Source organism: Rhipicephalus microplus, chromosome X (genome assembly GCF_043290135.1).
Source record: "Rhipicephalus microplus isolate Deutch F79 chromosome X, USDA_Rmic, whole genome shotgun sequence".
NCBI classification, from domain to species: domain Eukaryota; kingdom Metazoa; phylum Arthropoda; class Arachnida; order Ixodida; family Ixodidae; genus Rhipicephalus; species Rhipicephalus microplus.
In genome coordinates this window covers 191,545,162-191,568,638 of record NC_134710.1, presented here as the reverse complement: position 1 = coordinate 191,568,638, position 23,477 = coordinate 191,545,162, and the positions used below count along the sequence as shown (strand labels likewise).

At 45.1% G+C, this 23,477-nt stretch overlaps 1 protein-coding gene across 1 annotated transcript in view; it reads left to right on the top strand.

The window, feature by feature from the left end:
- The window catches only part of LOC119177337 (tachykinin-like peptides receptor 99D), a 479,365-nt gene that overhangs the window by 436,911 nt on the left and 18,977 nt on the right, over positions 1-23,477 (top strand). The gene's annotated exons all lie outside the window — the stretch shown is intronic.

Sequence of the window (23,477 nt, the reverse complement as noted above, 5' to 3'; positions counted from 1 at the left end):
CTGCCTTCTCCAATTCATTATCGTGCAGCTTACGTTCGGCTGCTTCTCTTTTATTTTTTTCGTTCACCGCTATAGTGGTTTACATTTTCATCTCATAGCATCGCATCATCTTGCGTCCTCAGTCGATTTGCTTCCTTTCGCTTTTCGCACACTATCGGAAGGTTAAGGCACAATTTCCACACAGAAACAACCCTCAGCGGACCGGAACGCTCCGTTGTGGCCGGGCTGCCCTGGCCACCGAGTCTTACCTCCACGTCCTTTTCGTTTGTCCCCGCCATTGTTCGGGGAGGAACTACCATATGGTGGCTTGCCCCGAGGGTTGCCGACAGAACGTTGTTTAGGCGCAATCAGCGAGGAGCCCATAAAATGGTTGCGCACCAGTCCGCTCTCCCCTTTCATCGATGTGGTGTGTTCCCGCGCCAGCGCACTGCGGAGGATGCCTGCTTCGCCCAGTCTCGAAGAGACTGCAATAAGGAAGAGCGCACAGCAGCCTGGGCCTCCCACAGGAGCTTGGCATGCCATCTGCACACGCGGTGTTTCCCCCTGATGATTCTCATTGGGCACCGCGAGACTATCTTCCAAAACAGCTCGCTGCGAACGGGAGGGGGAACGCAGGGTTCTCCGGATCGTCGTCGCTTCTCGCAAGAATCCCTCCTTAAGTCTCGGTTGCTTCCCGTTCGTTCCCCGTTTTCTGTAGCCTTTCTGATGAACAATTCAGGAACTTCAGTCGATCTTCCGCGTCTTGTTCGGGGACGCACTCGGCTGACATGTTGTAGAAGAGATGGTTCTTTACGTTCGCTCAGGGGCAAAGCGGAATTTCATTCGGCCCTCCTCGATCTACGTCCTATCCAGAGGCCGGAGATTTGTCCGGGTGAACTAGAGAGGGCTTTATCCGAATGTTCGTACCTTTTTTTACGGCTGGCAACCAACAGGAGAATGACTACTGGCCTGCTCTCACGCAATATTCTAAGCATGTGCCGCTTTTAGCGCGGACGGAAATATCCCTTTCACTAGCCAAGAGCAATGGCCCTTTACTTTTTTTACGAACTTTGTAGGGACATTTAAGAAAAGTGGTCATTGCACTTGCATAAGTAAAACCTAGAATGGGATGTCGTACAGTAGTCTTTCATATGGATTAGGTCGGGTCATCGGATCTTCCCATACGGGATACGCTGACAATTTTCATAATGCCCTATCGAATATTTTAGCGTTTTAAATTACCTTGGTACGCCTGTTACAGGCGCCTAATGGCGTAGCTGCATGTTACATTGCTTTCATAAAAGCTAAATCCAAAAATTTACAGTCACGATTTCCGATGCGTGCCCTCATATGAGCACTACTAGCTATTTCGCGCATCTCGCTCCGAAAGTAACTTCTCCGGAAATTTCGACTACCTGCATGGGGTTGTTTAACTTACACTCAAATCTTTGCACACGGGCCTTCAGCATTTTTGCCTCCATCGAAAATGCAGCCGCCGCAGCCAGCCGGCATTCGATCTCGCGACCTGTGGGTAAGTAGCAAGTACCTTAGCCACTATACCACCACGGTGGGGCGACACATGAGGAGTGGGCTGGCAACATCGTCTTCCCAGCGGTCTTGGTGACAACGCGGTTTAGGGCTCACGAGAGATTATGTTCAACCTTTTAACTACCGTAATGGTTTTGGCAAAGTAATGCCATTAATTAGACACCTTCACAATCTTCCTTTAATATGTTGTATTTTTAACAGGAAAAGGTAAACACCTTCCTCAAAGACGACTTAGGAGTGACCAGACTAGATAAGTGCTTGTGATATACGCCTATGTGTTGATATATTTAGAATAATGTGTTAGTTAATAGACTGTGAACGGAACTATAAATGCGTGTCTGGGAACGTTTTATTGCAGTGTGATCTGTTGCAGGTAAGCTGTACAATCTTATTTTAACTTGTTTCAGTGTGCTATTGTTGCTGTTGATTATTTTTTTGCTGCTCCTCGTTTATTTTGTGTAACCTTCGTTATTTTTTTCTGCTGCAGAACCTATAGATACTAATTAGCTGAGGTAATGTGAACCTCAGCTTCCCCATAGCGAGACAGATGCAACAAAACGGAACAGAACACATTCACCTGAGATGTAACAACTATGGTGCTGTTGTTCCTGGCGTGTGCAGGCTATAAAGTCATGTCTATATAGCAGCTCTCCAAGCAGTGATGCTCAGGTTCCTGTATTACGTGGTGATTCTGGCGTGTACGCTTTAAATGCGAAGCATTTCTTAAAAAACTTCAGCGACTTTGACTATATCTATCTATCTATCTATCTATCTATCTATCTATCTATCTATCTATCTATCTGTCTGTCTGTCTGTCTGTCTGTCTGTCTGTTTGTCTGTCTGTCTGTCTGTCTGTCTGTCTGTCTGTCTATCTATCTATCTATCTATCTATCTATCTATCTATCTATCTATCTATCTATCTATCTATCTATCTATCTATACATCTATCTAGCTGCCTACCACCTTTAGCTCTCCTGGCCGTTTCAATAATGGGATATATACCAAAATTGGAATGACATAATACGACTGTATGACGAGCATGAGTGAGTAATGATAACCTGAAAGTTGCAGTGGAAATAGCAGGGAGGCAAAAAACGTTCTTTACTGGGACGACGACAGAAAGGTATAGACGTCTTTTCAGTATGGAGGCATCACAAAGAGTTTTATATTCTACAGTATGTACAACACTCTTGTCGAGAGGGAAAGGAAAAGTAAAACAGTTGGCCACGTATCTGCATGTTACACTGTAAATATCGTCGAAAGACGATAGTTTTGCGTTTGGACAAAGTGAACAAAACGTTTATTTGATGTTCTGCGCAACAAAATTGGTGAATGATGTACTGGAGGCACTGCGTTATAGTAAGTACCTCGAGCGCGCAGCGGAGGCAAACGAGCGCATTAACTCACGTCACACGTGAGACATGAGCGATATCTGGCAGTTATCTTGGGAAATAAAGCGCGCGCGCTTTTAGCGCTCGTTTCTGAGGGGACAAGGTGTACAATGCAAGGCGACGGGTAGGTGCCACCATTGTGTCGTCTTAGCAAAGTGTTGGAAACACTTGCCTTTTCGTGCAAGCGTTGCCTGGTCAGCGCAACGTGATAAACGCTACGGTCCTTATAACTACTTATGCATGCGTTTTCTAGTAAGAGACACACATACAGGGTATTGACGTGCTGTTATGGTGACTCAGGTATGCGCAATAATTGCTTTTTAATTGACAATCACACAAATATAAACGCAGAATCTTGAGCGATATTGGTGGGCGCTGCGGACGGGGTCGGCTGTTTGTTGCATCGTTTGGTCACTTTGGTGGCGTTTAAGATTACTGTTAAGAGCGGACAAACAGACAAATGTACAGACAGACAGACTAAAATTTTTGCGTCGAAGGCTCCCAAGAAAGACTATCGTCTTTAAAAAATTACAGCATATCCATAGAGTGAATGATTATGAGTGGTACGAAGCGTCCGTCTGACCATCTGTCCATCTGTCTGTTCATCCGTCCGTCCGTCTTTCTGTCTGCCCCTAAAAGTTGCACCGTCTAATGACATTATATGCAATTATATATAGAGAGATTGGCACTTACGCCATCTATTGAACACTTTATAAAGCTACAGGTGGCTACGTGTGTCAGCATCTGAGGAAGGACAGACCGACACCCTAAGAAGCTGTGCTCCGAAAAAGTTTCGTCAACGGGCATCGAATCGATGGCCTCTCAATCTTCTGGCACTAGTGCCAAGCAACGCTATCCACTGCGTAACGGCCACAAATTCTAACTGTCATACAAACGCGGCATATATCTCTCAAAATTTCCTCTTGGAGTGCTCCTCGTCAGTGGGTAGTGTCGGCCTCTTGGAGTGGTAAAGTAATTCATCATTACTGAGGCTTCCGCGATTAGCACCTGCAACGCGTACAGCTGCACGTCTGTGCCATCCAGCGCGTTATCAATACAAGTGCAGTTTTATAAATTCCTTATTGCACCGCAAAGTGGTGTCTTTCCCCAAGCGTTGATCTCGCTCATAGCGTCCATCGAAGCCAAAAAAGCCCTGTGACGCGCGCCTACCTCAAGTGTATATAATGGCGCATTCCTCGCTTACGCGTACCCTATCTAGTTCACTATAGCGCACCCCGAGAAACATCATGCCTGGACTACAGGAGTGACATGATGCGTTTAGCGTTTTCCTGGATACCACTAAGTTCAATAACGCTTTCACAGGCCGAGGGATGGCACCCTTAGTTCAATTTCAGCGTCGTGTATTTCTGCACCCTAGAACAGTAATTTGTGTAATTTGTGAAGTTGCATGTCCCCAAATCACCACATGATTACGAAAGACACCGTTGTGGAGGACTCCGGGAATTTTGACCACCTGAGATTCTTTAACGTGCACCCAAGTCTGAGCACACAGGCCTGCAGCGTTCTCACTACCATAGAAAATGCAGCCGCCGCAGCTGGGATTTGGTTTCGCGACCTTCATGTTAGCATTCGAGTGACGAACTACTACTTGCGATGTTCCTCTTGCTATCCCGCCCCTTTCTCAGGTTATGCTTTGGCTGTTAAAATCTACAGATACCACAATGGTTTCTTTAATGAATTCATCATGGATGTCATTCGCTGGAATGGAGATATATCAAATGTCAACGGGGCTACGCCCACGTTGAATGTTGCTGTAGCTGTCAAGCATAAAGACATACATTTGGCGAACCCTTCTTCATCAATGTACAGTAAACATTCAATTACCTCTATAATAACACGTTTTACTTTCGTGCTGTACCGATTGATATGACGGAAGGATCAAACACGTTTTTGCAATGCATGATTGCTGTTATTCTTTTTCATAATAAGCATTACAGTTTTTCGCATATACTCAGGCTTGTGTGTATGATTGTTCGCCTTGTGTGCTTTGTGTCCAAACACTGTTTCTGGTGTATGCAATGAATACCGTATTAGTCTTTTATTATAATACCCTTATTATCAACTTCCCAATCCTTTTATTTAAAACATACAATTTGTGAAGTTAGGGACATGGTACATTGTTTACACGCATTTTATTTGCATTAACATTTCTTAAAAGGGCCCCCCAGGCACCTGCATAAATACACCAATTCAAACAGGTGTTAATAAAATTTTTCTTTGAAAGAAAGAACACACAGCTTTGTTGCAAAGGCGAAGCAATGAACGCGACAGCAACAAAGTGGAAGGTCACATACAGAATGGCAAGCAGATAGAAACGCGCCCCACGTTTTTCACGCGCAGATGACGCACGCAACGTACTCATGGGTACAGATTAACGCGAATAAGCGTCTTAGTTCTTACTCCACTGTGTCTTAAAAGCGTACCTTTTTCAAAAATCGAGGCTGTGCAACGATTGCAGTGACCTTTGTGCGCCCCGTAACTGCCACAGAATCGTTCCAAGCCTAAAGCCAGCCAAGAAGTATGATCTTCTCCACCAGGAGATAAGGGTGGGTGAGAAGTCTGCCACTTCCCTTCGCTCCGCGGGCCAAAGTACGCGTGAGAGATAAGAGCTGCCGCGCGCTCATGGCGCCATCTTGCTGATAATGCTAAAAACACGATAGCCCCCCCCCCCCCTTGGAGACGCCTGTCAACAGCGGTAAATGGTAGGTATAAATAGTTTGCCGTTTGTGTGTCGAAGGAGGTACCTCTCGATGGCTCAGTGGTTAACGCCTCGCATTCACGACGCGGAGGTGCCACGTTGGATTCCGCGTGCCAGAGTAGGTTTTCTGGATTTTTTTTTCTTCTTGCGTTTTCAATATATAGATACGTATACATATACGTATACGTATATATATACGTATATGTATACGTATACATATACGTACCTGTGGTTTTCAATGTATAGATACGAATACATATACGGTGCATGACATCGGCGTCGAAGCCGGTGGCAAAATCCAGCCGAGAGTGTCCATATAATTGCTATCGCAATAAAAACGTGGGCGATCATGGCTATGAACTATCCCTCGTTGCTTCCTTTCGAAATGGTCATTGGCTGTATATGATTAGTCTAAACTTTCTGGATCATGCTCATAGTCCCAGCTTGTTACGCGAGGAACAAATTAAGCGAAAATGATCCATCACGTAATGACCACTGATGCACAACCGCGTAAAAAATGAGAGAATGAACTATTTTTACTATGGCATAATGTTTGCACTTGGTTCTCCAGTATTTGAAGTTTTTTTTTTTTTGTGCCATAAGATGACCTACTTTTTACATGACATCACGAATCTGAAATGGCATGGTGATGATTACAGTGGATGCACTCTAAACAACTCATTCACGTGCTGAGCGATATGCAAAACTGAGCAATATGTAAAACTACGTAATAAAATATTTCAACTTGCAGCATGACGGTGTTTAGCAGTCACAGCACGCATACATCTCTGTGCTCGTCCATGCTGAGAGATAGATGAAGAGAGATAGAGATAAGCAGTGTGGTAAGTGTGTGCTTCTTTGCTGTCTAAGTTGTATTTTGAGCTGTAAAAGACATTTCAAGTTGTATGAAAACCAACTAATCTGACTCTTAATTAAGCATCCATATGTGCCAAAAAGCACGGTCTTTCACCGTCTCATTGCTCCGGTTGGTCAACTTGCGGAGCAAGTTAAAGGCTGAGTTTCCCACTATGCTGGAGTCCACTGCTTTATTCGTCACCACCTTTTAAGCTGCCGGCATCACTCCAAATTACCATACGCAAGGCAGATCAGGTTCATCGGAGACTACAGCAACACTTAAACACTTAAAAATATTCGTCTCAATCATCGCCTCACAGCAGCTCCGACAGAGCAGCCGTGATGCTATTTCCTTTATATGAAAGAGAATGATTTTCCTGAAGCAGCAAATGGTTTAAGCTGTCCATAAAAACTTTGTTCGTTCCAATCCATAACTGCATCGGTTAATCACAGCAGAATAAAAGAATGAACAAGTTATGTAATGATAGAGGGCCCCTGTTAAGCGCTAGCCTGCTCTGCGATGCAGAAGCACAATGCGGGAAAGCGTCGCATAGGTGAAACGCGCCACAAAGAGCCTTCAAGAAAAACCGTCACACCAGAAATGTTGGTTACATTTCACTATATTGTAACATTCCCTCGAAACAATTTCATTTCATTGTAACATTACAATTCAGTGATTACTGTGGTGAACGAAAACTTCCTCTTAGCTCTTCGTTACCACAGCATGCAGCCAACAGGGAGCACTTTCGAAACTGTTGAGGGGGGGAGGGGAGTCTTTTCTTAGTCGGGGGGCTAGCGCCTTCCTTGCCCCCCCCCCCGTCCGGCTAATACGCCTATGGGCCCTAACGTGGAAATTATGGCGGGGATGTCATGTAAGTCATGAGTCTCATGACTACACGCCACGCTCATGGTGCACTCGTGATCGTTTCGCTGGATTCACATACACCAAATTTGGTATTACATGACGTGAGTAGATTACAAAGGAATATGACTGGTGAAAACATGATAATCTTGCCATGCGTGTCATGTATTAACTTGACTACATGCCACACTCTTGATGCCCACACGGACGTTTTGCTAGCTTCAAATACACCAAATTTCATATTACGTGATGCGAATGGTACGATGAGGGTAAATGACACATTCAAACTTGATAATCATCACATGCGTGTCATGTAAAAACATGACTACATGTCACGCTCATGGTGCGCTTGCGGTCGTCTCGCTAGTTTCACATATACCAAATTTGGTATTACGTGAAGTGAATGGACGACGAAGGTAAATGACACGTCCAAGCATGATAATAAATATATGCGTGTCATGTACAACATGACTACATGCTACAATCATAGTGCGCTTGCAGCCATTTTGCTAGCTACACATATACCAAATTTGGTATTACGTGGCGCGAACAAACGACGAAGGTAAATGATACGTCCGAACACCATAATCATGACATGCTTGTCATGTAAACTATGACTGCATGCTAAGCTCATAGGACGCTTGCAGAAGTTTCGCTATCTTCACATATACCGAATTGGGTATTACGTGACTTGAATGGGCGTCAAACACAAATGCTGGGCGCGAACATGATAATCATGAACTGGAAGTCATTTCCGGCATAACATATCAACCTTCCTCATTTGTGCTTTGCGTATACCATTGATTCCCGCTGTACGTGGGATCTGCCATTTTTTTAGTTTTTGTACTAATAAACCCTACGTACGAGACAGGAGGCGCAGTCATACCTAAAAAAAATACCACCAATCTCAAGTTGAAAGAGTTGCAGTTTCGTTCATAATGTGAAGCAATTACATGTACTATAAGGACAACACTGTTGCACGTCCAGTCAGTGCTACATTGTTTCGTATGATGCTACATTATAGATGCTAGGTCAAGTCAACAGAAAATTCTCTATCACAACAATGAACTCCCCTTGCTGCACCAACCTACTGAGAGTTGTAGTCCATCTGGGGTAATTATTGGTGTTTATCACGGCAGTGTGAAGGGTTGTTGTCGTTCTTGTTGCTGCTTTGTTTTACAAGCGAAGCTGTTCATACTCCGGGCTTTCATGCCCGGGCATCATCGTTGAAAGGATTTACACGAATAGAGTGGTAAATCCCACTGTGAATATGCACTAGCCCTCCCACCACTTACAACTCCCGCAACTATCCCCTACGCCCACTAATACTCCTCCTACTTCATGCACGAACTGTATTCTTCATTGCCAATTCACCTCATTTTATTCAACCCTACTACCCGCCTCCTGCTTCGCCGTTTAATTAATGTCCGCCAAGTGGAGCTTCGCATTTAAAAATCCGGTGGCATCCGTGCTCCGGTGCGCATGCGCCTACTCTCTCTCCCATTCTCCTCGTTTACGCAGGCGTTCGGTCGCCTTCTCTCCTCCACCAGCGTTGCAGCCTGTAAACCCACTCTCACCTCTCCCTCTTCTATTTCATATAAGCGCGCCCGCTCGGTCGGCTTCTGTAATTCTCGCTTCGCTCCCATTCAGATGAGTCGTAACGTCAACGTCAGCGCCAGTTTCAGCAGCACTTCAACCTCTGCCGAGATCGAGACTGTCGCGGGGCAGCAGCAGCGTAGGACTCGCGATGCTGACCACAAACGCCTGCGCAGGCAAGGTGATCCGAAGCTCTGGGCCAGGGAAGCGCAAGTGAAGCGCTAGCGTCGAGCTGCAAACCCCGAGGTCCGGAACGCCGACGTCGAAGTCAAGCGCCGGCGTCGAGCTACCGCTTCTGCTATGAGAGTAAACGCGAGTCTGTAGCGAGACAACTGCATTTTGAGACAAATGGCAGCGACCGGGAACCGATGGAGCAACCGCACGATTCAAGCGAAACTTCCTCGACAACGCACAAACGCAAAGTACAAATAACATACTAAACACAAACCGCAGACACTAACGGAAACGCCGAGTGAACGTTAACGGAAACTTGGTGTGCACTCCGAATGCTGCTTCACAAAACCCTCAAAGTTCCCTTTAGGGGGAGGTAATCTAAATTTTTTGTTGTTGCTGTTGACAGAGCACACGGGTCATGCCCGTTTAGTTATTCAAGAAGTGAGGAGATTACTGAAATAATAAATTTTCAGGACAGATATAGACTATACGTCCTCTTGCAAGGTGAAGTTGGACGCTTAGATGAACGAAGTATACCAAGAACATTAAGTAGTTATCGCTTTAAAATACATAATATGAGAAGAAAAAGAAAGGTGAAGTTAATGAGGTTAGCAGGCTCTTAAACAGTGCAGCAGATAGTGGAGCAGACACCCATACTGCTCTATACCAGAGCAAAATACTCAAATGAAAGAAGAACACGATCTATCAAGGCCAGGCAAACTTTTTTTTTAGAGGTGGTTTTTCTGTTTTGCAGCCCTAGTGTGCATCGCTACAAAAAGAAGTATAAGAACAGGTGATTAATTCTTGCTTCCTGATTACGATAAGGCTTATAGGGGAGGACAGCGAACTTGATTCGTGCAAGTAAACGCTCATGAACGGAAAGCGGCATTTTAGTTTCAGGAGGGACAACCCGATTACCGTTGTGTTGCAGGATTCGCTTCTCTAGGAAAGTAAATAATCAGACAGACAGAGAGTAGTGGGCCTGACAAAGGTTTCGTATTTGAATGCCTCGAAAACCGAGCAGCCATGATTTGTGCTTTCAGCTATCGAACGAGAATTAATAACACGCAGAATGATGTCGCTTCTTCAATGAATTGGCAATATCGTTTAAAAATAAGCCTTCATGGCTGGTTTACCTAAGCTACGCAAACATGTTCCGTAAAAATGGGCGTTTACTATAGAAACTGAAATAGCTACAGAGTGAGAAAAATCATTAAGTAAGAAAAGGGAGCACCACTCTTACGGTGTCTCGGCATGAAGAGCAGCAATTTCAGTGCAGGACAACGTATTACAAATGCAAGGCTTTACCTCAAATTTCGATTAGCCTTCTGCAGCGACAATGATGACTATACTATAGCATGCTTACGTTAATACTGTAGTGATCTATGAATGATGCCAGAAAATACTGATTTTTCGTGGTTTCAAAAGAATAACAAACGAAATGTTTCAAGGAATGAAAATAAGTATTTAAAGCTATTTATGGGAAGCACATAGCGTTATTGTATATTCAGTGGCTGGAGTAATTATTCATGTTTTTATTCTTCTCATCTATCTGTGGTACACGAAACCTTACAATAACCAAATGCAAACAATATTCACCTGAAGTAGTGATGAAAGTCATTTGCGGGCAACTTAGGAGTAATTCATATAGCCTTAATAGCCTTAATACAGTCCATACAATCAGAAAATGAAAGCGTGTTTATGTGGGATGAGATTCGATCATCTTCTTGGCGGAATGACGGAGGAAACATATCAGTTTGAAGTCCTATGCTCACACTTAACTGCAAGCAACGATCTATATTTGTGTGTTGTCACACAGAATACAGTGCAGCCAACTCATGATATACAACTAATGTACATTTTATGTATACTGTCACAAGCAATATTCTTCTCGTGTTTCATCTGCAGTTTAACAACCTGCATTAAATGCCCATTATATAAGCTTTCTGAGTACTTATATATGGGTGCAGGTTAACATGTTTGGTATATTTAACACCGATGTATTGGATGTGCTTGTGCAATCTTTTGCAAGAGATATATAAGGGCTTTGTGTACTGGACCTTTACCTGAGTAAAACAATATTACCAGCACATTTATTAGCACACAACTTCAAAGTAACCTACCAAGAAGTATTCCAGTTTCGTCTTATGTATTGTAGTTCATGCGACGGGAAAACGCTAAACGCGCCCCGCCGCGGTGGTCTAGTGGCTAAGGTACTCGGCTGCTGACACGCAGGTCGCGGGATCGAATCCCGGCTGCGGCGGCTGCATTTCTGATGGAGGCGGAAATGTTGTAGGCCCGTGTGCTCAGATTTAGGTGCACGTTAAAGAACCCCAGGTGGTCGAAATTTCCGGAGCCCTCCACTACGGCGTCTCTCATAATCATATGGTGGTTTTGGGACGTTAAACCTCATATACCAATCAATCAATCAAAACGCTAAACGCACCAAATGACATCATTCTAGCAATAAAGAAGCAATGTCGTCGGCACAAATGTAAACGTTCACAGCTTCCTTTCACGCTTTAGTCACGAAATCCTGAGATTCGTCGAATTTTTTTCGCTTACAGACAAATATATCTGAAAACTGCAGAACTATGTCTTAAAAAATTTTAGAACCCACTCCACTCAGTGAAGGTGAATGAGCAGCGAAGATGTTTAGTACACTACACACAAGTGGCACGGAATATCGAACCATGATCGATTACACAGCCTGCTAATAAATCCGAAATGTCTGCAAAGAAAGTCTTTTTTTGAATGCAGCGTATGTTTCTTTAAAGTGTTCCGAATGAGTGGCATGCGCTTGTTTTCCGCGACATGCCTTGTCTTGTGTGTATTGCTGCATCCGCATGACATATCGTCGTCGGTCACCATCTGTTCGAGATAGATAGATAGATAGATAGATAGATAGATAGATAGATAGATAGATAGATAGATAGATAGATAGATAGATAGATAGATAGATAGATAGATAGATAGATAGATAGATAGATAGATAGATAGATAGATAGATAGATAGATAGATAGATAGATAGATAGATAGATAGATTACTTCAACGTGTAGTTGCTCGGGTAAAGTCGGTCTCACTTGTAAACAACTTTTGTGCTCTTACATCCTACTTACTCGTCAGCCGGGAACTGGCGATTTAAAACGATGATCTCAGTTTCCTGTTTTTCTTGCCGCGCGATTTCGGCTTCCTGCTCCCGTAGCCCATCTTGATTTCCACAGTCAGTCGCACAAATCAGGGCTGCGCAAACAGCATGTGTGGAAGGCTCCTCGGTATCGAAAAACTCCCCCCCCCCCCCCCCCCTTCGAATGGAGAACGCAGAGTGCGCTCTGTTTTCCACTCTTGCGTGCACCCGGAATAGAATTTGTGCTTCACCCGATCAGGTAACGGGTTTCTGCACAGAAAGTTTGGCGAGAGCAGCGAGAAACAAAAAGAAAAAAAACGGCTTGAGTGAGAGTGGTACGTGCTGTTTAGAAGCCGGCATCTGCTACGGCTCCTGATTTCTGAAACCGGGGAGCAACCCGCAGTCGGCCTCCGCAGCGCCGGAAAGTAAGGCAGGCGAGAGGAATAGGCCAGGGCGCGCCGAGCAAGAAGAGAAGTAAAGCGAGTAAAGATGCAAAGTGGCGAAAAAGCAGGCCGCCCTATTACCGCCGAGCCATTTAGCGACGGCGTTGTTCTTGGGCGCTGCGGAATGCTGGTGGCAGTCCCGGGGGACGTGACCCCGTTCGCGAGTGCCTTCTGCTGCTGCCATTGCGGCCGCCATTTCAACTCGCTGTCAGCTGCCGAACCAACGTCGTGCACGCTCCTCGTGGCGCACCAGCGTGAGCGAGCAATGGGCGCCACCTGCGCTGGCCATCGTCGGCGCCCCATCCGCCACTTGGCACACGGGAACCACACGGTGGCAACAACGCAGACGCGCCTTGTAACAGCGCGCGATATTTACGTCCCGGCTCGCGCCGTTGCTCCCGCTACTCGTAACACCGGTCGTCAGATTTAAGAGTCCTTCCACTCTTTCTCTCTCTCTCTCCTCCCTGAACTCTCCGTCCGTTCAAAACGCCGATGACGGCTGTCAGCCCAGAATTCAGTAACTCGCACAGAATCATCTAACCCACATTTGTTGGTGGTTACGGTCAGTCAAATTTTAGCGGCAGAACTTGATAAAGCAAGCAGGGATACAGTGTGTTGTATTCCAGAAACAAACAAAAATATAGCCATTTACACACGTTTGAAAATTCACCTGCAGCGGCGTGTCTAAGTATTTATGCATAATTCAAATGAGAAGACTGGGTCATTTACGCTAATTTTTTGTTTCTTTGACCATATAAATCAGGACAAAACTTGTGCGACTATACGATAGCTTTCATCCCCACGACCATGACATATGCCTATATTATCAGAGTGTGCATAAACAACAACTAGCTAGGATAGGCTGCTAGCTAGATAGGCTGCTAGGAGAGTTAGACGTCCCTACAATCACATGGTCTTTCGCAATCTGAATAATTTCAAGTATACGAAGAATTTCCTTCTTGATTATCCAACTTCACGTCTTCATGGTACATCTGGCAGTACTGTGGTTTGAACCACTGAGTTTTTTTTTTTTTAATGTACACTAGAGTGAAGCCTGGCGCTAATGTCTATGGCAGCTGCAATGCACGCCGCTTTAGCGAGCACGGGAATTATGGTTAGTACCCGCATTTCTCTCATCTTCGTACATCTGGCTCCGTGTGTTTTCGTGTGGCTTGAAGCTGTTATCTCACGAAACACAAATTAGCAAATTTTCCACGGTTGCGCTTCACCACCTTATTTTTTGAGGCTTACCATTTGAAATCGGGTCACTAAGTTCAAAGGGTTCGTTCTTTTTTTTTTCAAAACAAAACCGAAACAAAGAAATAAACGAAGCCACAAGAGTGATTCGCCTCCCGCAAGCACGAAGACTATAGGCAATTTTGTGTAGTACCCATCATTCCCATGGTCGCTGAACAATCACAGCGCGAGAGTCCTCTCTAGTTAATTTCAAGAAACTCTATAGCTTGAACGTCACCTTACATCAATTGCCAAATAGGCGCTGAATATTTGAGGACTATTGGAAAAGAATACGAAATTCGATTCATATGCCACTCAAACTTAATGAGCCATATTAGGAAACAACAGAGAAGCAGAATAGTGCCTGGTCATATTTCAATATATATATATATATATATATATATATATATATATATATATATATATATATATATATATATATATATATATATATATATATATATATATATATATATATGTATATATATATATATTGCAGTGTGCGTGTGTGTGTAACTGACCCCATATAAAGAACACGGATCGTTTATTTGCATGCAAACTTTTATTACGGTATAAGGTGGAGCAATGTGGCAGGCAATCAAAGCATTCAGTTGTTCACTTCTACCGGGATTAGCTTCACAACAGATGTTCGTGCTCACAACATAATGTTGAAGATTGCGGAGGAGCAATAGAACGCATGTCTTTGGGTAAGTCGTTTTCAAAATGCACTGCTATGCTGAGTGCTGTATATACAAATTATTGTAAGGTTCCCACTACTATTGCTTTATTTTAACACATTCAACTGTCGACCACCAAAGTGAAAAATTGTTTTTCCAGACTTTTAGGCGTACTAAGCAAAACTGTTTCAATGCACTAATGGGAAACTTTCTTGGCTAAGTTTTAACACCGATAGCGAAATGAAAACAGAAGCACCCAACCTCCATGTCTGCATGCGGTAGGGATGTCTGCTCTGAAATTACGCATCCTAGATTCCATAACGTCGCTTAAATTGGCTATTCGTCTCCCTTGAGGTCTCCTTGCAACTTTGCTGGGCGCCGCATTCAAATTATAAGCAATTAGGTAACTCCTAGCTGCAGCTCGACGCATGTACCAGAACAAAATGCGGAACTGTCTGCGAATCTGTCTAGGCCTCCCAAAGAGCTCATTACCCTCGAAAACTCTCCCGCTAGATATGATCGCCGCCCAAGAAACCATGCGTATTTATCTTCGACATCACTCACAACAGAAGAAGCATTTTCTATGTCACATCCTTAGAACCTACAGTTATACTGCATTCGGCCAAGCTGTGCGAATGTTGTACGGTTCTTCTATTATTCAGCCACAGGACTCACTCCCTCCCACATTCATGCATGCCTGGGCGTTTTAGCATATATATATATATATATATATATATATATATATATATATATATATATATATATATATATATATATATATATATATATATATATATACTAAGCGCTCCCAAGGGCTTTGGGTACCTTCCAAAAGACAATTTCTTTTTTATAAGCTACAGTGCAAGCCATCCTCAACTTCTTTGCATCAAACAAGATGTCTTCTATATCCTGCGCCAAACGGCTCACCAATGAACAATTTATATCGACTCTCAGACACCACTAAAGACATTGTTCAACCTTTTAAAGTAAACAAGCAGTCAGCCGGCCTCATTTGAAGTGGCATACTTACACAACTTGCCTATTTCCGCAGGTCACTGCATCATATTTCAGTTGATAGCGGCTCATTGCGGTATCATTACGGAAAGGACTTTAATACCAGAGTTACAGGAAAATTCATTTCACCAAATCTGATACTTCCCAGCTGGCTAAGAGACTTGCTTCTAAAGAAAAGAAGGGGCTTCAGAACTTTCGGCACATCTTTATAATTTCTTTCGCTCATTCAACCCATATTCAAGATCAAGTCTCCCATCTGAAATTTCTCGGCCTCTCGAAGGAAGGAAAATAGGAGGAAAAGAACGGCAGGGAGGTTAACCAGCCTATAGGCAGCCGGTTTGCTACCCTGCGCATGGGAGGGGGATGTGGGAGATGAAAGATAGAGAGCAGAGAGGGAAGAGAGATAAACGCAACACATTCGGCAGCACACGCGCGCACACTCAGTCATAGTCGAGACTTGTCTTTCGCAGAGTGTGACATTGCTGTTACAGCCGCTTTTTCAAGTCCGTGTCGCGTAGGAATTTCAGCAGAGCGTTTGTCGCCTTCTGTTGCAATGTATTCTCTCGGGCACTTGACCGAATAGTGTCCACAGACATTTGGCTGTTGTCGATGCGCGCAAGAATGGACGCAAGTGACTGTCTCTGGATGTCATACGACGGACAGTCGCACAGGATGTGGTGTAGCGTCTCTTCGCTACGACAGGCATCGCACAGAGCGTTGTCAGCTATTCCTATGACAAAGAAATAAGATTTTGTAAATTCCACTCCTAGCCATAAGCTTTGAAGAAGGGTGGCTTCTCTTCGGTCAAGCCCAGTGGGCATGCGGAGAGCCATCAAAAAGGAGAGGTTGTGTTGGCGATTCGTCTCGTTGCTTGGCGGGCACCATAGTGAAAACGTGATTTCACGCGCAAGTCCTCGAAGATTACTGGCTGCATCGGTCCGCGAAAGTGTTATGACTTCTTCTTGTGTTCCTTCAAGAGCTGCCCGCACGGCAGTATCGGCATGTTCGTTTCCTATGACGCCGCAGTGACTTGGCAGCCACTGAAACGTCACATAATGCCCATTCTCATGTGAAGTGTGGAAAAGGCATCGAATTTCGAAAACAAGCTGTTCGTACGGCCTGCGACGCAGTGCTGAAAGCACAGATTGTAGGGCAGCCCTTGAGTCACTGAAAATTGACCATTGTTGCGGTGGTTCCCGATTGACCACACAAAGTGCAGCGCGCAAAGCAGCTAGTTCCGCTGCTGTAGATGCCGTGGAGTGGTCAGTCCTAAAGCTGATGGTAACACCTCTTGCTGGGACAACTACTGCACCTGACGAACACTGGCGGTTCGTGGAGCCATCGGTATATATATGTACACTGTCTGAATATTTCTCGTGCAAAAGAAGAAGAGACAGTTGTTTCAGCAGGGCGATGAAAGCTCAGATTTCCTCCGGATCCCTGGTACACTAAGATGCACTGTGGGTTGAATAAGACACCAAGGCGGTATCGATGGTTTAGATGCAGGAGTGAAGCCCGAGGGAAGTTTCTCGTTGTACTTCACAATCACATGCACTGTTGCCTCTCTGAAGGCAACAGTGCAAGGTGTTGACAGGGAGCACGTGCGAAGTCTCTGATGTGCGTTCTCAGAACTTCTACAGCAATGTGAGTTTGTATCTGATAGTCGCCAGTAATTGCAAATGTTGCCTCTGTTGACGTACATCTGGGCAGACCAAGGCACACTTTCAGTGCTTGGGCTTGTACTGCATGTAGAACACGAACATTGGTTTTGCAGGTATTGCTAAGCACGGGCAAGCTATATTTCAGGGAACTGAGAAACAGGGTTCTGTAGAGTTCCATCATTGCGTCTACTGACATCCCCCACGTCTTTCCTGCCAGGAGCTTGAACAATTGGGAAATAGTGGTCAGGCGCTTCTTCATATAGGCCACATGCGGTCTCCAACAGAGGTCCCCATCAATAATGATGCCAAGAAACCGGTGGGTTCTGGCGTAAGAAATGGGTCGCCCACAGATTGAGATGACATGAGGGGTCGTTGCTTTGCGAGTGAAGGCCACCAGCGCGCATTCTTCTGGTGATATGCTGAGACCTTGTTTTAACAAGGCAATCATAGTTGCTGCTCTTTGAAGCCGGGAACGTATCTGAGGACGTGTGACTGCCGAAGTCCAGACACAGATGTCGTCTGCGTATATTGAGATTTTAATGGTACTTCGCAAATATTCAGCAACGCTAATTAGTGCAAGATTGTATAGCGTCGGGCTAAGAACTCCGCCTTGAGGAACACCCCTGGAAGTATAGCGTCGCGTAGTTGGGCCATCTTGTGTTAATACAAGGAATGATCTTGCAGCCAGGTAAATCGAAATCCACCGAAAGATTCGACCACCAAGGCCAACCACGGCAAGAGCACCCAAAATGGCTTCATGTAGTACATTATCATACGCGCCTTTCACATCTAGAAACAAAGCTGTAGATAGTCGCTTACAGGATCTTTCGTGCTGAACGCGAAACTATACCAACGACATTGTCAATGGAAGAGTGGTCGCGTCGGAAACCAGCCATGGAATCCAGATAAATCTTGTAGTATTCAAGATATCACTCCAGACGACCTAGTATCATCCGTTCCATTACCTTCCCTACGCAGCTGGCCAGTGCTATTGGGCGGTATGAGGCGACTTCGAGTGGGCATTTGCCCTGCTTCAAGATGGACAACAAGCAGCTTACTTTCCAGTCGTCAGGAACATTGCCATCCTGCCACGAAATGTTGTAAAGGCTCAACAGTTCTCTCCTTGCACCTTCGCCAAGGTTGCACAAGGCTCGGTATGGAATACCATCTGGGCCCGGAGAAGTTGTACGCCTGCAGAGAGCTAGCGCCGCCTCGAGCTCTTCCATTGTAAAAGGGAGGTCCATGTGGTAGTCACGGGAACGGGGGACGTCACCTCTCACTGGAGAATCTGAACGAGTGGCTTGGTTGGCGATCTGCGCACAGAAATCTTCTGCGACATCGATGTCTTGCCTTCCTTGAAATAGCGCGAGCGCTTTGAATGGAAAACGCTGTTCCGTAGGGTGACGCAGACCTTGCACCGTTTTCCAAATGTTTGAGAGTGTCTTGCGAGCGCCTAGTGACTGGCAAAACGTTGTCCATCGTTCCGACGCTAATCTATTCATGCGACGCCGAATCTTCTTTTGCATCCTCCTGGCTGCTCTAAGATCGTGAGTTCATTTTGTGCGCCGCTGCCGACGCTCCGCCCGGCGTCAAAGTGCTCGGAGTCGCTCCAACTCTATATCAAAGTCGTTTCATGAGGAAGATATCGTCACCGTGCGAGTGGCGTTTTGCATTGTGCTCTTAATTTTTTGCTCTAACTCAGATCGCAGGTCGTCGCTGCAAGCATCTTCTATGTCAGATTTGAAGTCGGTCCATTGGACTGCTCGAATGGTCGTCCGTGGACCACAACTAGACAAGCCTTTGATGTTAAGGTAGATTGTAATGTGATCTCTTCCTCGTGTCTAAACATCTGGAAACCACTTGACGTATCTCGCGAGGGAGTTGGAAAGAAAAGCAAGGTCGAGACAGCTGCCGTATGTCACCCTTCGAAGAAAAGTGGGGCTACCGTCATTCAGGAGAGTAAGGCTATATCTGTAGGCGATGTTTACTAACCTGCACCCTCTTGCATTTGTACGCTAACTTCCCCATGCGTTATGGTGCGCATTGAAATCACCTTTGATGACCCATGGTGCAAGACATACTCTCAAAATATCCGCTGATCTCCTGGAATCGAGATTATTCGACGACGATATATAAACGTCTGAGCGTAAACATGAGTTTGTTCTTTTTCACAGTGATGTAGACATACTGATTGTCATCGTGAGGTGCAATTGGTTGCACAACATACGTCAGTTTACGACAAACAAATTCGATTATTTTGCTGAACGCACCGCTTGTTGAAGACATGACAGCTTCGCACCCCGAAAGTCTTATTGGTTTCGACAAATTGGGTTCACAAATGACGATGACTGGAAACACGTTGGTATACACAAACTGCAGAAAATCAGTAAGGCGTGATTTTAGTCCTCTGGCGTTCCATTGGATGACGGATGCAGCCTTGACTTTACGAAATGATGAGGTGTGAGTAGCCATCTTCCTAGTTGAGAGATTCAAGCACTGGGATTATGGCGTTCAATACTTCAAGTGCACTTCGAGCAGATGCTGTCTTCATGTCGACTAATATCGTTCGGATGGCTTCTATGAGGGAACGCAGCACCGAGATCACTTGACGATCTGTTTTAGGCAAATCTTCCATGGCTGGAGACGGCTCTGGTGTGGCCGCAACCTGCTGAGATTCCCTTGCAGAAGAGCAGGTCGGGACCTCTGGAAACAGTACCATCGCCTTTGTCTAAACACTGCCTATTATATGACTTGTAGTACTACTTATAGTACGAGGTGGTAAGTCCATACGGTGACAACTATGGCTCAATAAAAACTGTGGAAGACATTTTATTTTAGTGCTGAGAGTACACCAATGAGCGTGCGCTCTATAAACATTGCATGCTTTCGATCACGCAGATAGCTTTATAATTTTACTATGTCTTAGGCCCTTTAGCCTGCCCCATGCAACAGTGGCGTGTAATGAAGTTTTTCTTTACATATTTAGGTAGAATTGGTCAGCTAGACAAACTATAGCTTGCATGCACACCATGAAATTCTACCAGCTCACGTCCCTGTCCAATACTAAGAAAACTCACTGTGATATTTTTTTTATTTTACTATGTTTATTTTTATTGTGATAGCAATTATACGAGCACTCTTAACTGGATTTGGCCGCCAGTGTCGGCGTCGGTGGCTGCCCTAATTCGCCGTATATGTATAAGTATATATTTATATGAAAACGCAAGACATATTATCCAAAAAAGACTCCGGAGTGCGTAACCGAACGTCCGACCTCTTGCTTGTGAGTGCGTGGCGTTACTCACTCAGCCACGAGAAAGCACCTCCTGCAATGTTGAAACGGGAAGCTATTTATATCTACCACTTACCCCTGGCAATGGCACTCTCGGAAACTATCGTGTTTTCAGCATTACCAGTGAGATGGCGCAATCAGTGCGCGTCGCCAGATCGTCACGGCGCGGCGACGCGCACTTTAGCCCATGGAAAGAGGGACGGGGAGTAGATGCTCTCACGTGCACGCGCCTATCTCGTGGTGGAGAGAATCGTACGCCTTGGGCTTTCACTGGAACGATTCTTTCGTAGTTACCGGGCGCACAAAGGTCACTGTACTCACTGCGCACTCTACATTTGCGAAAAGAGCGCGCTTTTCAGACACAGCGAAGTAACGAGTCAAACACTTGTTTGCGTTCATCTGAACTTATGAGTACATTTTGTGCGTCATTTGAGCGTGAGCGACGTGGGGCACATTTTGGTCTGTTTGCTATTCTTCGCATTAAATGTCAATTTGTATCTATCGCAATCATTGCTTCGCCTTTGCAGCCAAGCTGTGACTTTTTTTCCTCCCTCTATTCCTTTCTTTTGATCTACAATACCCTTCCTCACACAAAGTATCAAGTCAATTATTTTATACGCTGGCTAAATCCGCTACTTTTCTATAAAGACTTCTCTCTCAATTTCATACCGGATCGTAAGTGTTGAAGTAGAATGAACTCTCCACAGGAGCAAACTTTATTTGGGAATCACAAAGGGCATGCACTTCTTGGTCGCTACCAAAGCTCTTACAAACGAGTTATTTCTTTCCAGCGGCAGCATTATTATTGCGTGCTAAGCTGCGACCTTAGTGAAATCTTTTTTATGAAGCAGTTTATAGCGGAGGCATGAGGCCCCCTCGACGGCGCCTGAATCGAGCGTGAAAATTTCTTCCTCACGTTCCCCTGGGTATCGAGCATCGCTACACTCGCGCTCCTCGGGGCGAGTAAAAGTGCCGTGTCACCGCAGGCCAATTCCGCGTGGGCTATTACAGGCTCACTTTAGAGCTTGAAGGCACACTTTCCCTGCACTGTTTCTCCCGTGGCTGTACACCGCTTTTACAGGTGCTGGGACCTGTGACGCGCGCCCAAGGCACGTGTCACAATCTATACTGCAAGTGGCATGCTAGCGCGCCTGTCTTTGAGGCAGGGAATGTATGCGCATAATGATGAGGGCGCGCGCCGCTTGCACTCTGTTGTTACTGAACGCTTTTTCGTGTCTTTCCCTCATCCGTGTACTCTATCTGTTACTGGCTACCTGACAAGCTGTCCGTAAGTGCTCAACAAAGCGTAAGCTTTTCCTTGCTCTTATCTCTGCCGCTTTTTTTCTTGCGTTTGGAGTGTTCGCAGCCTGTTTTGGATCGCCTCAATTTATATGTCTATTCTTTAGGCTCTTTAGTGTATGCTACTTCTTTGATCTCAATAACGCCACCACTGGATCTTCGAGACTTTTCAAGCAAAGCGTAGACAATGAATCTGGACAACGCTTTTCTGGACTATCTATATTTGGCGAATAGCGCAACGGTCCTGCGTGATTGTGTTTTTGCAGTGTGCGCTTCAGAGATAGAACCCCACAAAAATAACGTACCAATAATAACGAAAATAAGAGTTCACGAAAATAGAAGGCTTGGGTGCCACAAAGCGGTAGTGAATGATTGGACATAAACTATGAGATCTTTCTCTTCGTAAACAAAATTATGTTGCCTGCACAAAGCGCTCAGACGTGTTGACACTTCGCAGGTACCCTTATATGCATTTTTGCGCAGTATATGACGCTTTCACGCATCTTCACGCTATTATACGTACCAGCAAGTGCGCTAAACGCATTCATTGTGTTAAAGTGGCCGCTTTCTTGTGTCACCTTGAACAATTAGAAAGTGGACATCAAATTTCACATGCGAGGGTCATAACAGTTCGACTTCTTTGTCAAACATAAATACGTTAGATGCGAATCACCTCATGGTCTAAGCCAGTCGGCGTATCCTGCAGTCACAGTATATGATGTCATCACGGTTCATCACAAACGGCGAGAAAGATGGCTACGTCGTATACAGGGAGGAAGAACAATACTACCGCGGGGGGCTTTGCGACGTCGTGCGTAACATGAGTTCCGTCACAAACTTATGCTAACAGGCTTTGCGACGTCTTCGTCTCATGATTTCATGGTCTGTCATTTATTCATGGTGTCATGTGGTCACGGTTTTTCATAATAATGGGTATGCACCGCAAAAATTTGGTAAATCACACTACTCTCCACTGGTGCAGTAAAAATGAAGAAGGCAACAATTAGCCCTAAAAATAGCCTGCGACGTTGGTGCAGCTTAAACTCCCTTCCCTACAGGCCATATATAGGCAACTGAAACCAGTCATGTAGGGAAGAATAATAATAAGAATCGCCTTAGGCTGCGCTGCATCCCAACGCAGTTTCCAGACAACGTTAGTGAAACGGAAACATGACCTACTATATATATGCCCGGTTTCCGGCTTGGCATCACAGGTGCCTTGTCAGAGAAATCTCTCTCGAAATACGGCAAACTTCGCGCCTTCCCTGGTTTCACGTTAGCGGAGCTGAAACGCCCTTTCCTGAATATTTCGTGCCCCCCCCCCTTTTTTTTTTATTTATGAGTGGCGCTAGGCGTGAATTTGAGCGAGCACTGGTGCTGCTTCAGTCGAAGCCAGAAAGCTACAAGAATTTGATGTAGTTGACAGAGTGTCATTAACGCATGTAATATCGCGGCAGAATCGTACAATCGCCCCATGTGTCGTGAATTGAGTAACAAGTTGGTGATAGAGTGGCCCTCCCATTACAAAGTGGGTACAGCTGCGCAAGTGTATTTGGTGCCTTACATACGCGTTGAGGGCGTTTCGCCAATTTGCGAAAGGAA